At 38.6% G+C, this 13,927-nt stretch overlaps 1 long non-coding RNA gene across 1 annotated transcript in view; it reads right to left on the reverse strand.

Moving 5' to 3' along the window:
- Positions 1-13,927, reverse strand: part of LOC107751308 (uncharacterized) — a 21,863-nt gene that overhangs the window by 1,136 nt on the left and 6,800 nt on the right. Inside the window, exon 2 of the long non-coding RNA XR_001641229.1 lies at positions 6,448-6,458. This is a non-coding gene — a long non-coding RNA (uncharacterized LOC107751308). The remainder of the gene's footprint in view (positions 1-6,447; positions 6,459-13,927) is intronic.

Here is a 13,927-nt window from a genome sequence, read left to right on the forward strand (position 1 = left end):
CCTGTTTTATTCTCAGGGTTCTGGTTCACTCGGGGTCTCCTCACTCTCCTCTTTAACAAACACCATCTTCACAGCAGCAGATCTCAGTTCAGATGATACTCCTCCAGATATTCCTGCTTGGTCTTAGTCACGACTGTGAGGATGAGAATATTACAGGTATTTATTGACCTGATTCAAAAACTGTATTTCTCTATTTACAGAAACCGCATTTCTAACAGTTTGTATTAAAACAGCATCAAGACATAACAACAGAGAGCGCAGTGAAACTAATCTTCTTCCTCTGAGGTTTAATGGTGTTTGGTGAACAAACATATATGTGTCTTAGTGCCACCCGCTGGACTGGAGCTTGAAGCGACGAGAGGAGGAAAATAAATTGCGTCTGAAAAAAAAAAGCCGATCTGAACAAATAAATTAAAGTAACTTAAAAGTATAGACTCGCATGGCATTCCATCAACACCAACAGTCTTCGTGAGTGAGGATTAGAAGAGAAAAATTAGAGAAGTCAAATATTTTAGTGAAAATCACACAAGGTTACCTAATACAAAAATGGCCATTCCACCGAATGGTTGCTATTTTCTTCCAAAACTCTTCCCCAAAAAATAAAAAAATAAAATCTTATTAAATATATCTTACTATTATCCTATAAAAAATGCAAGTTTCAAAATATGTCACCAAATTCCTTAATTTTCCCCTCAGGCAGGTGTTTATTTTAAAGAAACTTGGTTTCATGGTCAAAAAAAAAAAAGTTTATCATTAAAAAAAAAAAATCACTATTTATATACACAAGGTGTTTTTTTCTAAAATACTCAAACCCATTTTTTTTTAAGGCGACTCAAACCTCAAGCTTATTAATTTTCTATGATGCAATTTATTAAAGGGGTTATATGATGCTTTTTTAAAGATCATTATTTTGTGTATTTGGTGTAACAGAATATGTTGACATGCTTTAATGTTCAAAAAACACATTATTTTTCAAATACTGTACATTATTGTAAGTCCTCTATGCCCCGCCTCTCTCAAACGCTTAGTTTTCTACAAAGTCCCTCCTTCCGACAAGCACAGTCTGCTCTGATTGGCCAGCTAACCCAGTGCATTGTGATTGGCCGAAAACCGCAAGCACTTGTCTGAAATGTAACGCCCCTTACCATAATCGCGAGCTTCATCTTTCAAAATAAATGTAAAGACAGAGCCCGAAAGGAGAACAGAGAACAGTAGCTGATTCAGAAGCGCCAGATTGTCATAGCAAAGTCAGAATTACCTCCTCTCCTAGGTTCACGAAACGGTCGTCCATAAAATGCATTGCTGTTCTGTTGTAAGTAATCTTAACAGAAACACAGCGTCTCCCTGACATGGCTGCTTCAACAACTGCGGTTACTGAAACCACGCCTTCTTTCTTTGCGTGAACATTTGGGCTGCATTATGCAAATATTTCCACATAGTGACGTAGATATGTGGGGGCGTGTTAGAACGAGCCGTTTTAGGGGGGGGCGTGGCATAGTCTTAACTTTGATAAAGAATATCTCTTTGGTTTTGAGACTTTAGTCTTTGCAACTTCAGGGATCTTATCTATGCACAATCAGCTTGTAACACTCCAAAGATAAAGGAAAACTTGAAATCGCATCATATGACCCCTTTAAACAATAGGAAACATGATGGACCAAACTTAATTTAAAGGGCACCTATTATGCAAAATCCACTTTTGCATAGTATCTCTAACAGTACAAGTATATTCTACAACTACTGTAGGCTATACAAGTATTAAATAAAGTATAACTATCCAAAAGTTATTTTCTCAATTGCGTCTAAACCCATTTAAGTGTAACAATTTAATTGATGTTCAACAAATAAAAAACAGATGTAATACGGATAAACAAATGATAAAGCTTGGCTTATTGAAAATCAGGGGCCTGTATCATGAAGCCAGATTAGCTGGCTAGCCAGGTAAGTTTCAGTTTAGTTTGCACCTATCCTGGGTTTTAGGTACCATGAAAGTGGTTTGGCTTTTAGCAGTGTTCATTGCCATGGTGACTTACACACCACGGCTAACCTGCTCCGGGGCAGGTTACGTTCTGAGTTAGAGATCTCAAACTGAAATTGGACCAATCAGATGTGAACAAAGTGACACATGTCTGACTCAAAAAAGTCACTCCCCCAGTTTCTCTTGCTCCAAATTAAAGGTCACTAGTACTAAGAAAAATTGTCTGGCTTTAATGATAATTACTTAGAGTTATTTTATATGATTTATATTATTATTAATCCATTACACACAAGCTATTTTAGTTTAACAGTTATTATAAATCATTTATTTTAAATGAATGTTAATATATACAGATCGTATGTAATATAAATAAGCTGTAGAATCAATAGATAATGCTTTAAAAATAACTATGTGACCTTACATGTTCGAGTCTCTATCGCTGTATATTTCCAACTATATAAACTAACTTAACAAGTTTCACTTGTGACTGAGCAAGATCATTTCTTTTATTTGTCCTCTTTCATGAACAAGTACTTTTTTCATTGTTAATGCATTTAAATTCATCATATTCTTCAATCTCTTAACCTTTAGAAAAACCTTTAACCTTTAACCAAGGCTCGTGATTGGCTGTTTGCCAGTGATGTCACACATTCATGAGCACGCACTCCACAAACTCAGGATCAAAGCCTGAGTTGACAAAGAAAGTTGATGATCAGCATCATAGTACCAACAAAGCCGGATTGGAGTGGTTTGGTTTTGTCAACTCAAAACTAATCCTGTAACTCTGAATTTGTTCATCTACCATCATGGTACAGGCCCCAGGTCCCTTTCTACGAAAGCACTTTTTGTAAATGATATGATCACTGATCATAACCTAGATGTGCTCTGTTTGACAGAAACCTGTCTAAAACCTGATGATTACATTATTTTAAACGAGTCTTCCCTCCAAGATTATTGGAGATGATATCTCAGATCATTATCTAGTCTTGTGCAAACTTCATATAGCTAAAACTGTAAATTCTACTCCTTGTTACAAGTATGGCAGAACCATCACTTATACCACAAAAGACTGATTTGTAAGTAATCTTCCTGATTTATCTCAATTCCTTAGCATATCCAATAGCTCAGAACAACTTGATGATGTAACAGAAACTATGGACTCTCTCTTTTCTAGCATTTTAAATACGGTTGCTCCTTTACGCTTAAGGAAGATTAAGGAAAACAGTCTGACACCGTGGTATAATGAGCACACTCGCACCCTAAAGAGAGCAGCCCGGAAAATGGAGCGCAGCTGGAGGAAAACAAAACTAGAGGTATTTCGTATTGCTTGGCGGGAAAGTAACCTATCCTACAGAAAAGCATTAAAAACTGCTAGATCTGATTACTTTTAGTCTTTTTTAGAAGAAAACAAACATAACCCCAGGTATTTATTCAATACAGTGGCTAAACTAACGAAAAATAAAGCATCAATAAGTGTTGACATTTCCCAACAGCACAGCAGTAATGACTTTATGAACTACTTTACTTCCAAGATCGATACTATTAGAGATAAAATTGTAACCATGCAGCTGTCAGCTACAGTATCGCATCAGATAGTGTGCCATAGATCCTATGAGGAACAATTCCACTCATTCTCTACTATAAGAGAAGAAGAATTGTATAAACTTGTTAAATCATCGAAACCAACAACATATATGTTAGACCCTATTCCATCTAAGCTCCTAAAAGAGGTGCTTCCAGAAGTCATAGATCCTCTTCTGACTATTATTAATTCTATTGTAATGCTTTATTGGGTGGTTGTTCTGCACGCTTAATAAACAAACTCCAGCTGGTCCAAAATGCAGCAGCTAGAGTTCTTACTAGAACCAGGAAGTATGACCATATTAGCCCGGTTCTGTCAACACTGCACTGGCTCCCTATTAAACATTGTATTTTAAAATCTTGTTTATTACTTATAAAGCCCTGAATGGTTTAGCACCTCAGTATTTGAACGAGCTCTTGTTACATTATAGTCCTCCACGTCCGCTGCGTTCTCAAAACTCTGGCCATTTGATAATACCTAGAATATCAAAATCAACTGCGGGCGGCAGATCCTTTTCCTATTTAGCGCCCAAACTCTGGAATAACCTACCTAACATTGTTCGGGAGGCAGACACACTCTGTCAGTTTAAATCTAGATTAAAGACCCATCTCTTTAACCTGGCTTACACATAACACACTAACACATTTCTAATATTCAAATCCGTTAAAGGATTTTTAGGCTGCATTAATTAGGTCAACCGGAACCGGGAACACTTCCCATAACACCCGATGTACTTGCTACATTGTTAGAAGAATGGCATCTACGCTAATATTAGTCTGTTTCTCTCTTATTCCGAGGTCACCGTTGCCACCAGATCCAGTCTGTATCCAGATCAGATGGTCACTGCAGTCACCCGGATCCAGTACGTATTCAGACCAGATGGTGGATCAGCACCTAGAGAGGACCTCTACAGCCCTGAAAGACAGCGGAGACCAGGACAACTAGATGAGCCCCAGATACAGATGTTATTCCCCTGTAAAGCCCTTGTCTCAGACGACCACCGGGACAAGACCACAGGAACCAGATGATTCCTCGGCACATTGTGCCTTTGCTAGCCTGAAATTGAACTGCTGGTTTGGTCTGGCCAGAGGAGAACTGGCCCCCGACTGAGCCTTGTTTCTCCCAAGGTTTTTTTCTCCATTCTGTCACCGATGGAGTTTTGGTTCCTTGCCGCTGTCGCCTCTGGCTTGCTTAGTTGGGGACACTTCATTTCCAGCGATATCGTTGACTTGATTGCAAATTATTGCAAAGATACTATTTAAACTGAACTGATGATGACATCACTGAATTCAATGATGAACTGCCTTTAACTGAAAATTGAGTGTTTGAGTGTCATTTTGCATTATTGACACATTATTTTCCTAATTAATGCTGTACAGTTGCTTTGACACAATCTGTATTGTTAAAAGCGCTATATAAATAAAGGTGACTTGACTTGACTCAAGGCAATATCAGCGATGGTTCTGGTGCCGGAGAAGCTATTCATGTCCAGAGGCAGCATCTGATGTCACTGTGGTCATCACATATATTTATAGTGACCTCCCCAAATGAGCTCATCCAGATTGGACACGCCCTCAACGTCTTTAACATGGTTTAACTATGGTTTTTGTAGTAAAACCATAGTAACTACAAAATTAACCATGGTTTTACTACAGTAACCATAGTTAAACTATGGTTTTTGTAGTAAAACCATAGTAACCACATAATAAACCATGGTTTAACTATGTTTTTTGTAGTAAAACCATAGTAACTATAAAATGAACCATGATTTTTGTCCTGATGTTACATCAGTATCAGCAGCCTGTCAACACTGGACACAGACGAACACTAGATTAGGACAGATTCTGTAACATCAGTAACAGCTGCCTGTCAACACTGGACACAGACGAACACTAGATCAGGACAGATTCTGTAACCGCAGCAACAGCAGCCTGTCAACACTGGACACAGACGAACACTAGATCAGGACAGATTCTGTAACATCAGTAACAGCATGTCAACACTGAACACTTGATCAGAACAGATTCTGTAACATCAGTAACAGCAGCCTGTCAACACTGAACACAGATGAACACTAGATCAGGAGAGATTCTGTAACATCAGCAACAGCAGCCTGCCAAAACTGGACACAGACAAACACTAGATCAGGACAGATTCTGTAACATCAGTAACAGCAGCCTGTCAACACAGGACACAGACGAACACTTGATCAGGACAAATTCTGTAACATCAGCAACAGCAGCCTGTCAACACTGAGTAGACAAACACTAGATCAGGACAGATTCTGTAACATCAGTGACAGCAGGTAAACACTGAACACTAGATCATGACAGATTCTGTAACATCAGTAACAGCAGCCTGTCAACACTGGACACAGACGAACACTAGATCAGGACAGATTCTGTAACATCAGTAACAGCAGCCTGTCAACACTGGACACAGATGAACACTATATCAGGACAGATTCTGTAACATCAGTAACATCAGACTATCAACACTGGACACAGACGAACACTGGATCAGGACAGATTATGTAACATCAGTAACAGCAGCCTGTCAACACTGAACACAGACAAACACTAGTAGATCAGGACAGATTCTGTAACATCAGTAACAGCAGCCTGTCAACAATGAACACAGACAAAGACTAGATCAGGACAGATTCTTTAACATCAGCAACAGCAGCCTGTCAACAATGAACACAAACAATGACTAGATCAGGACAGATTCTGTAACATCAGTAACAGCAGCCTGTCAACACTGGACACAGACAAACACTAGATCAGGACAGATTCTGTAACAGTAGACCGTCAACACTGGACACAGATGAACACTAGATCAGGACATATTCTGTAACATCAGTAACAGCAGCCTGTCAACACTGGACACAGACAAACACTAGATTAGGACAGATTCTGTAACATCAGTAACAGCAGACTGTCAACACTGGACACAGACGAACACTAGATCAGGACAGATTCTGTAACATCAGTAACAGCAGACTGTCAACACTGGACACAGACGAACACTAGATCAGGACAGATTCTGTAACATCAGTAACAGCAGACTGTCAACACTGAACACAAACAAAGTGATATAGTTTAACAGCAGACTGTCAACACTGAACACAAACAAAGTGATATAGTTAAGATGGTTTAGATCCTACCTGTTCGATCGCTACCACTTTGTTCCTTTAAATAGGGCGTCATTTCAATTATTACCAGTAAAATATGGAGTGCCACAAGGATCTGTCCTAGGTCCTCTGCTATTTTCAATATACATGTTGCCCCTTGGTAATATTATTAGAAAATACAGGATTAGTTTCCACTGTTATGCTGATGATACTCAACTATATATCTCAACAAGACCAGATGAAACTTCTAAATTATCTAAGATAACAGAGTGTGTTAAAAATTAAATCTGCAAAGATGTCAACAATTCTGTGTTTTTCTGTCAATATGGGGTGCTGTGTGTACATTAATGAGGAAAAAAAATTAACTTAAATGATTTTAGCAAATGGCTGCAATATAACAAAGAGTGAAAAATTTAAGGGGGTCTGAATACTTTCCGTACCCACTGTATATTATCTGGGCCACACAAGCCTTAAGTGAGTTATGCATCAACAGTACTTAACATAATGTAAAGAGAAATTTTAAATGCTCCCTAAATGTTCAAATAAGTTCCAGAAATGTGTCCTACTTGGTAAAATCATCCCAACCCAAGTTTTGCACAAGCAGCAATTCAAATGTCACGGATAAATATTCAAAGACCCATTCCAAGACTTTAAAAACAGTTCTTCACAAGTTTGAACTTAAATGCTTCTCACTCAGACTCTACCTTCACAGTAAATCTATAGCTGTGTCCCAAAGTTGAGTGTGCACACTTCGAAGGTCACGGACTTCGAAGGCCAGGCCTCCGAAGTGCACGAAGGGCCCTCTGAAGTGCGTGAGATGCTCCGCCTTCGCAGAATTTCCTAATTCCTAACCAGGTGTTCCCGATTACTGCTTTGTCGCATAGCAACGGTGCATGACGAGAGGACAATCCTGCCAGGATAGGTGGATCCAGAACTGCTCATTTTTGTTTTTATGTTTTATGTCATTATGGAGGAGACGGTGATGTACCTCAGGCTTAGCCAAGACCGAGGCCAGGTAAGTTACACTGGTTTGCTGCATCCTTTGTCGGATTACAACTTTAAATGTAGGTATTGGCTTGGAGCTTACTTGAATAGTGTAATGATACATATGAAAAACCACAAAATACACACACACACATAGCAGTTCAAATGCTGACTGATATCTTACAAAGGTGGCGATTGTATATAGTTTATTGTCTTGACCATGGTGATCATATGTAGACAGGTTTGCAACCCAGATTTTTTAGGCAGTTAAGTATAAAAATAAAACTGAAAAAAAAAATAGAGCATTGTACTGCTCAATGTTCAGCGGCAGCGGTCACAGCTGAACAGTGCTCTGTTTGACGGTCCGAGTCCTTCAGATGCAGCCTTTGATATACACTGAACAAAATTAAAAACGCAACACTTTTGTTTTTGGCCCATTTTTCATCAGCTGAACTCAAAGATCTAAGACTTTATCTAAGTACACAAAAGGCCTATTTCTCTCAAATATTGTTCACAAATCTGTCTAAATCTACGTTAGTGAGCACTTCTCCTTTTCTGAGATAATCCATCCACCTCACAGGTGTGGCATATCAAGATGCTGTTTAGACAGCATGATTATTGCACAGGTGTGCCTTAGGCTGGATGGATTATCTCTGCAAAGGAGAAGGGCTCACTAACACAGATTTAGACAGATTCGTGAACAATATTTGAGAGAAATAGGCCTTTTGTGTACATCGAAAAAGTCTTAGATCTTCGAGTTCAGCTCATGAAAAATGGGGGCAAAAACAAAAGTGTTGCATTTATAATTTTGTTCAGTGTAGTTAGCAAAAATTTAATAGTCTGACAAAATTGATACTTTCATTTTCAAAATAATCAGAGGTGGACTGCAAGGAAGTACATTCGTTAAGTATACTCGTACAAATATGAAGTACTATTTATTTATTTATTTTTTTTCTCCTCCAAGGACCGCGGCACTACAAAAATACGGTATTTTACAACATGATGCATTGTTGTAGACTAAACTACCCAACAGTATATTTAGTAGGCAATTTTACATTTAATAACATTGAACATATTCAGAAGTAAAATGCAACATACACAGTAGTGCAGCAGTAATATTAATGCAAAACCATCCTGACGAATTGTTTCAGAACAATACAGTATACCTTTACTCTCAAAACCTTAAGTACATTAAATTATGCAAGATAATACTTTTAAAAATGGTTTACTAAAATACCTCAATATTTCTGCTACTAATTACTTTGTCATAGCTCTAAACAGTTTCTCTTTTCCTACATCAGACCAGACCCCCGTACTACAGGATAAAGCGGAATGTGCCAGCACTGGACAGGTTTTTTTTAATGACTGTGACATACCCTGACAGTGCTGCTGGATCTTCTGAGAAGTGAACGGCAACACGGATGGGGTGCCACAATCCAGACCCTGGTGTTTCTCTTCTGTCTGGCCAGTGGTACATCATACAGAGTGGTCTCCAGAGTGTTTGACATGCCTCATTCCACGGTCACCGCATTGTCCTCGGAGTCGCTGTGGAGGTGCTGGCCATTCACCAAGAGATTCACCTTCTGAAGACCCCAGAACACATGGAGGCAGGGCTGGGCTTAAAATGTATGTTTTTTCTTCTTTTTCTGATGTTAAACCTAAGTTATGTTGTAAAAAGTACTTTCAGTAATGTATTGAACAATGTTTTAATGTGTAAAAAAAACAAACGTATAGAAGAATGTTTTGTGAAAAAATAAGCTGCATTAAAAAAAAAAAAAAACAACAACAACAATGTACATAATTACTTTTATTTACACATGTGAATATGCAAAACAAAAATGTACCGAAAGTACTCGGGGCTCATTTACAAATAAATAACACTACAAAAATGAACGTATACAACTTATTTCATTTTGAACTTGCATCACAAAAATAAACTACAGAAATTAGGTTGCTTCATTGACAGTGACATTATAAAAAAATATATTGAAAAATTGTAATGTATCCATTTTTACCACTGCTTTCTCTTGCCTAATAGAGAATGGCTAATACATGTATTTGTTAAGCATTCTCTCAAGAAGAGAAAGCGGTCTCTCCATTCTCTCCTGTGCGCTTCTCTCCTCTGGCCCTCTCTGGAATTGGATGTCCTCCCGGAGTAGCTCCACCAGCTTCCATTCACTCCCTCACCTGTCCCAGGACACTTGCAATCCTAAGGCAGAGCAAATAAACCATGCCTGTTAACAACAGCACAATGAATTTTAGCAAAAACGTGGGTATTAACTTGCTTACTTTGTATTTTTTAAGTCTTTCCCCAGCAGGCTCATTTTCTCCCTGAATAGTACTTAACAAGAGAAAATGGAAACACAAAATATAAAAGACAGGTTTGCAATCTTAACATTAGAAAATATGACACAGCAGGACATGCATACAAAATACTGAAGTGCTAAAGTTTGGTTAAAACATTTGTAGACATCTTGCATGACAGCACTACAAAAACACAACAAAGGGAAAGACTATTGTCTTACATAGTGGTTGTCTTATTGTTTGTGGGCTGTGTGTTAAAAAAAAACCTGTCTTTTAACACTTTCGCTAGGTATTTGAGTAAATGCAAACACAATACTTACATTTCAATATGAATTCCCCCACAGAACTCTCATCATCCACGTTCTTTGAATATAAACACCGTTGTCATCTGTGCGCAAGTGATTCTGGGATATGGTAGGGTGCGAAGTGTCCATCAGATGTACACTTCATTTACCTGGGGAACGGAGGGCGCATTTGACGTCGCTTTCGAAATACGTCAGCCTTCGTCACGCCGTGGTGTCGCAATCGGTCTTGGAATAAGGTCTTCGGAGGGCGCATCCTGAATTGAGACAGCTTAAATTGTGACGCAATCTCACTTCAAATGCACACTCCGGAGTCCACACACTTCAGTTTGGGACACAGCTCTTAAGTGTCACAGCTACGCTTTGTTAAAGTGCACACGATGAAGATGAAAGCTTATATATCATAAGTCTTTAATCCAACAAGGGTAAATCCAAACACAACGTAGCATTCAAGCCATGTAGACGTAAGACCAGACAAACTCAAAGTAAACGTAAGTACTCAGACCAAATAAGGATAATTAACTATGCACACCTGAACAGAATAATACAATCAACACAACAAGGGAACCGGTGCAAAAGGAAAACATATGAACAAAAACCTTGACAGCAAGAGTACAATCTTTATAGTGCACTTCTGTTTTTATGCTGCACAGTACACATATAGAAAACTGCCATTAAAAGCATGTTTTTAAAAAAAAAATATTGCTGGGTATGTAGCCTTCTTAAGACTCATATCCAGATCATCCTGCATCATTTAACTGTGTTGCATCCTACTAAAAGTAACCAAATTCTATTAGGCCATATTTACAATTTCAAACTTCCATTTCAATTAGCCAGTGTCAAGTGCTACATCCAAACCAGAAGTGGCCCTCATCTGTTATGTAATATATGTGGCATATTTGCCATGTCAAATGTGGGACAAGTTTAGCTTACACACTGATTAGCCAATGCTGACTGTGCCGTATATTTGCCAAAAGTGGCCCAAATTGTTATTAATTATTTGGGCAATATTTGTCATTTTATAGGTGGGACACTTTAGGCTCACAGTCACATTAGCCAGTGCTCACTGTGCCATGTCTATAGTTAACACTCATACATTCTACACTAACACAAAGATGGTTTACATAATTGAGTGCAACAGTGATCGGCCACTTTTCAAGACAGGAGATAAAGGGTTAGTTCACTCAAAAAAGAAATTGTGTAGTTAATTACTCACCCTCATGTCAAGTAAGTGTATTTACTTGTCTCATTACAGGTGCATTTCAATAAATTAGAATGTCGTGGAAAAGTTCATTTGTTTCAGTAATTCAACTCAAATTGTGAAACTCGTGTATTAAATAAATTCAATGCACACAGACTGAAGTAGTTTAAGTCTTTGGTTCTTTTAATTGTGATGATTTTGGCTCACATTTAACAAAAACCCACCAATTCACTATCTCAACAAATTAGAATACTTCATAAGACCAATAAAAAAAAAAATTTTTAGTGAATTGTTGGCCTTCTGGAAAATATGTTCATTTACTGTACATGTACTCAATACTTGGAGGGGGTTCCTTTTGCTTTAATTACTGCCTCAATTCGGCGTGACATGGAGGTGATCAGTTTGTGGCACTACTGAGGTGGTATGGAAGCCCAGGTTGCTTTGATAGCGGCCTTCAGGTCATCTGCATTGTTGGGTCTGGTGTCTCTCATCTTCCTCTTGACAATACCCCATAGATTCTCTATGGGGTTCAGGTCTGGTGAGTTTGCTGGCCAGTCAAGCACACCAACACCATGGTCATTTAACCAACTTTTGGTGCTTTTGGCAGTGTGGGCAGGTGCCAAATCCAGCTGGAAAATGAAATCAGCATCTTCAAAAAGCTGGTCAGCAGAAGGAAGCATGAAGTGCTCCAAAATTTATTGGTAAACGGGTGCAGTGACGTTGGTTTTCAAAAAAACACAATGGACCAACACCAGCAGATGACATTGCACCCCAAATCATCACAGACTGTGGAAACTTAACACTGGACTTCAAGCAACTTGGGCTATGAGCTTCTCCACCCTTCCTCCAGACTCTAGGACCTTGGTTTCCAAATGAAATACAAAACTTGCTCTCATCTGAAAAGAGGACTTTGGACCACTGGGCAACAGTCCAGTTCTTCTTCTCCTTAGCCCAGGTAAGACGCCTCTGACGTTGTCTGTGGTTCAGGAGTGGCTTAACAAGAGGAATACGACAACTGTAGCCAAATTCCTTGACACGTCTGTGTGTGGTGGCTCTTGATGCCTTGACCCCAGCCTCAGTCCATTCCTTGTGAAGTTCACTCAAATTCTTGAATCGATTTTGCTTGACAATCCTCATAAGGCTGCGGTTCTCTCGGTTGGTTGTGCATCTTTTTCTTCCACACTTTTTCCTTCCACTCAACTTTCTGTTAACATGCTTGGATACAGCACTCTGTGAACAGCCAGCTTCTTTGACAATGAATGTTTGTGGCTTACCCTCCTTGTGAAGGGTGTCAATGATTGTCTTCTGGACAACTGTCAGATCAGCAGTCTTCCCCATGATTGTGTAGCCTAGTGAACCAAACTGAGAGACCATTTTGAAGGCTCAGGAAACCGTTGCAGGTGTTTTGAGTTGATTAGCTGATTGGCATGTCACCATATTCTAATTTGTTGAGATAGTGAATTGGTGAGTTTTTGTTAAATGTGAGACGGCTCGTTCACGCCCCCACATGTCTACGTTTGTTATTAATTATTTGGGCAATATTTGTCATTTTATAGGTGGGACACTTTAGGCTCACAGTCACATTAGCCAGTGCTCACTGTGCCATGTCTATAGTTAACACTCATACATTCTACACTAACACAAAGATGGTTTACATAATTGAGTGCAACAGTGATCGGCCACTTTTCAAGACAGGAGATAAAGGGTTAGTTCACTCAAAAAAGAAATTGTGTAGTTAATTACTCACCCTCATGTCAAGTAAGTGTATTTACTTGTCTCATTACAGGTGCATTTCAATAAATTAGAATGTCGTGGAAAAGTTCATTTGTTTCAGTAATTCAACTCAAATTGTGAAACTCGTGTATTAAATAAATTCAATGCACACAGACTGAAGTAGTTTAAGTCTTTGGTTCTTTTAATTGTGATGATTTTGGCTCACATTTAACAAAAACCCACCAATTCACTATCTCAAAAAATTAGAATATGGTGACATGCCAATCAGCTAATCAACTCAAAACACCTGCAAAGGTTTCCCGAGCCTTCAAAATGGTCTCTCAGTTTACACTAGGCTACACAATCATGGGGAAGACTACTGATCTGACAGTTGTCCAGAAGACAAACATTGACACCCTTCACAAGGAGGGTAAGCCACAAACAATCATTGCCAAAGAAGCTGGGTGTAAAAACCACAGTGTGTAACGACCATAGACTCCAGCGGGAAGGGCCACCGACAAATATTAATTATTGTTTTTTATTTTTCCTATTACTTGTTTCACTTCTGTTTCAGGTTTTATAACCATTTCATACTATGTGTAAGTAAGTTGTTGTTTTTTAGCATGTAAGTTTGGCAGTGTTATTTTTTAGGATTATTGATAAACTAATGTAGTTTGATTTGTATTATTTGTATTTGTTATTTTAATTTTAGTTAAATTATGTCTAAATG

The sequence above is a fragment of the Sinocyclocheilus rhinocerous genome, unplaced genomic scaffold (genome assembly GCF_001515625.1).
Source record: "Sinocyclocheilus rhinocerous isolate Xijiao unplaced genomic scaffold, SAMN03320098_v1.1 scaffold2396, whole genome shotgun sequence".
In the NCBI taxonomy this organism is placed as follows: domain Eukaryota; kingdom Metazoa; phylum Chordata; class Actinopteri; order Cypriniformes; family Cyprinidae; genus Sinocyclocheilus; species Sinocyclocheilus rhinocerous.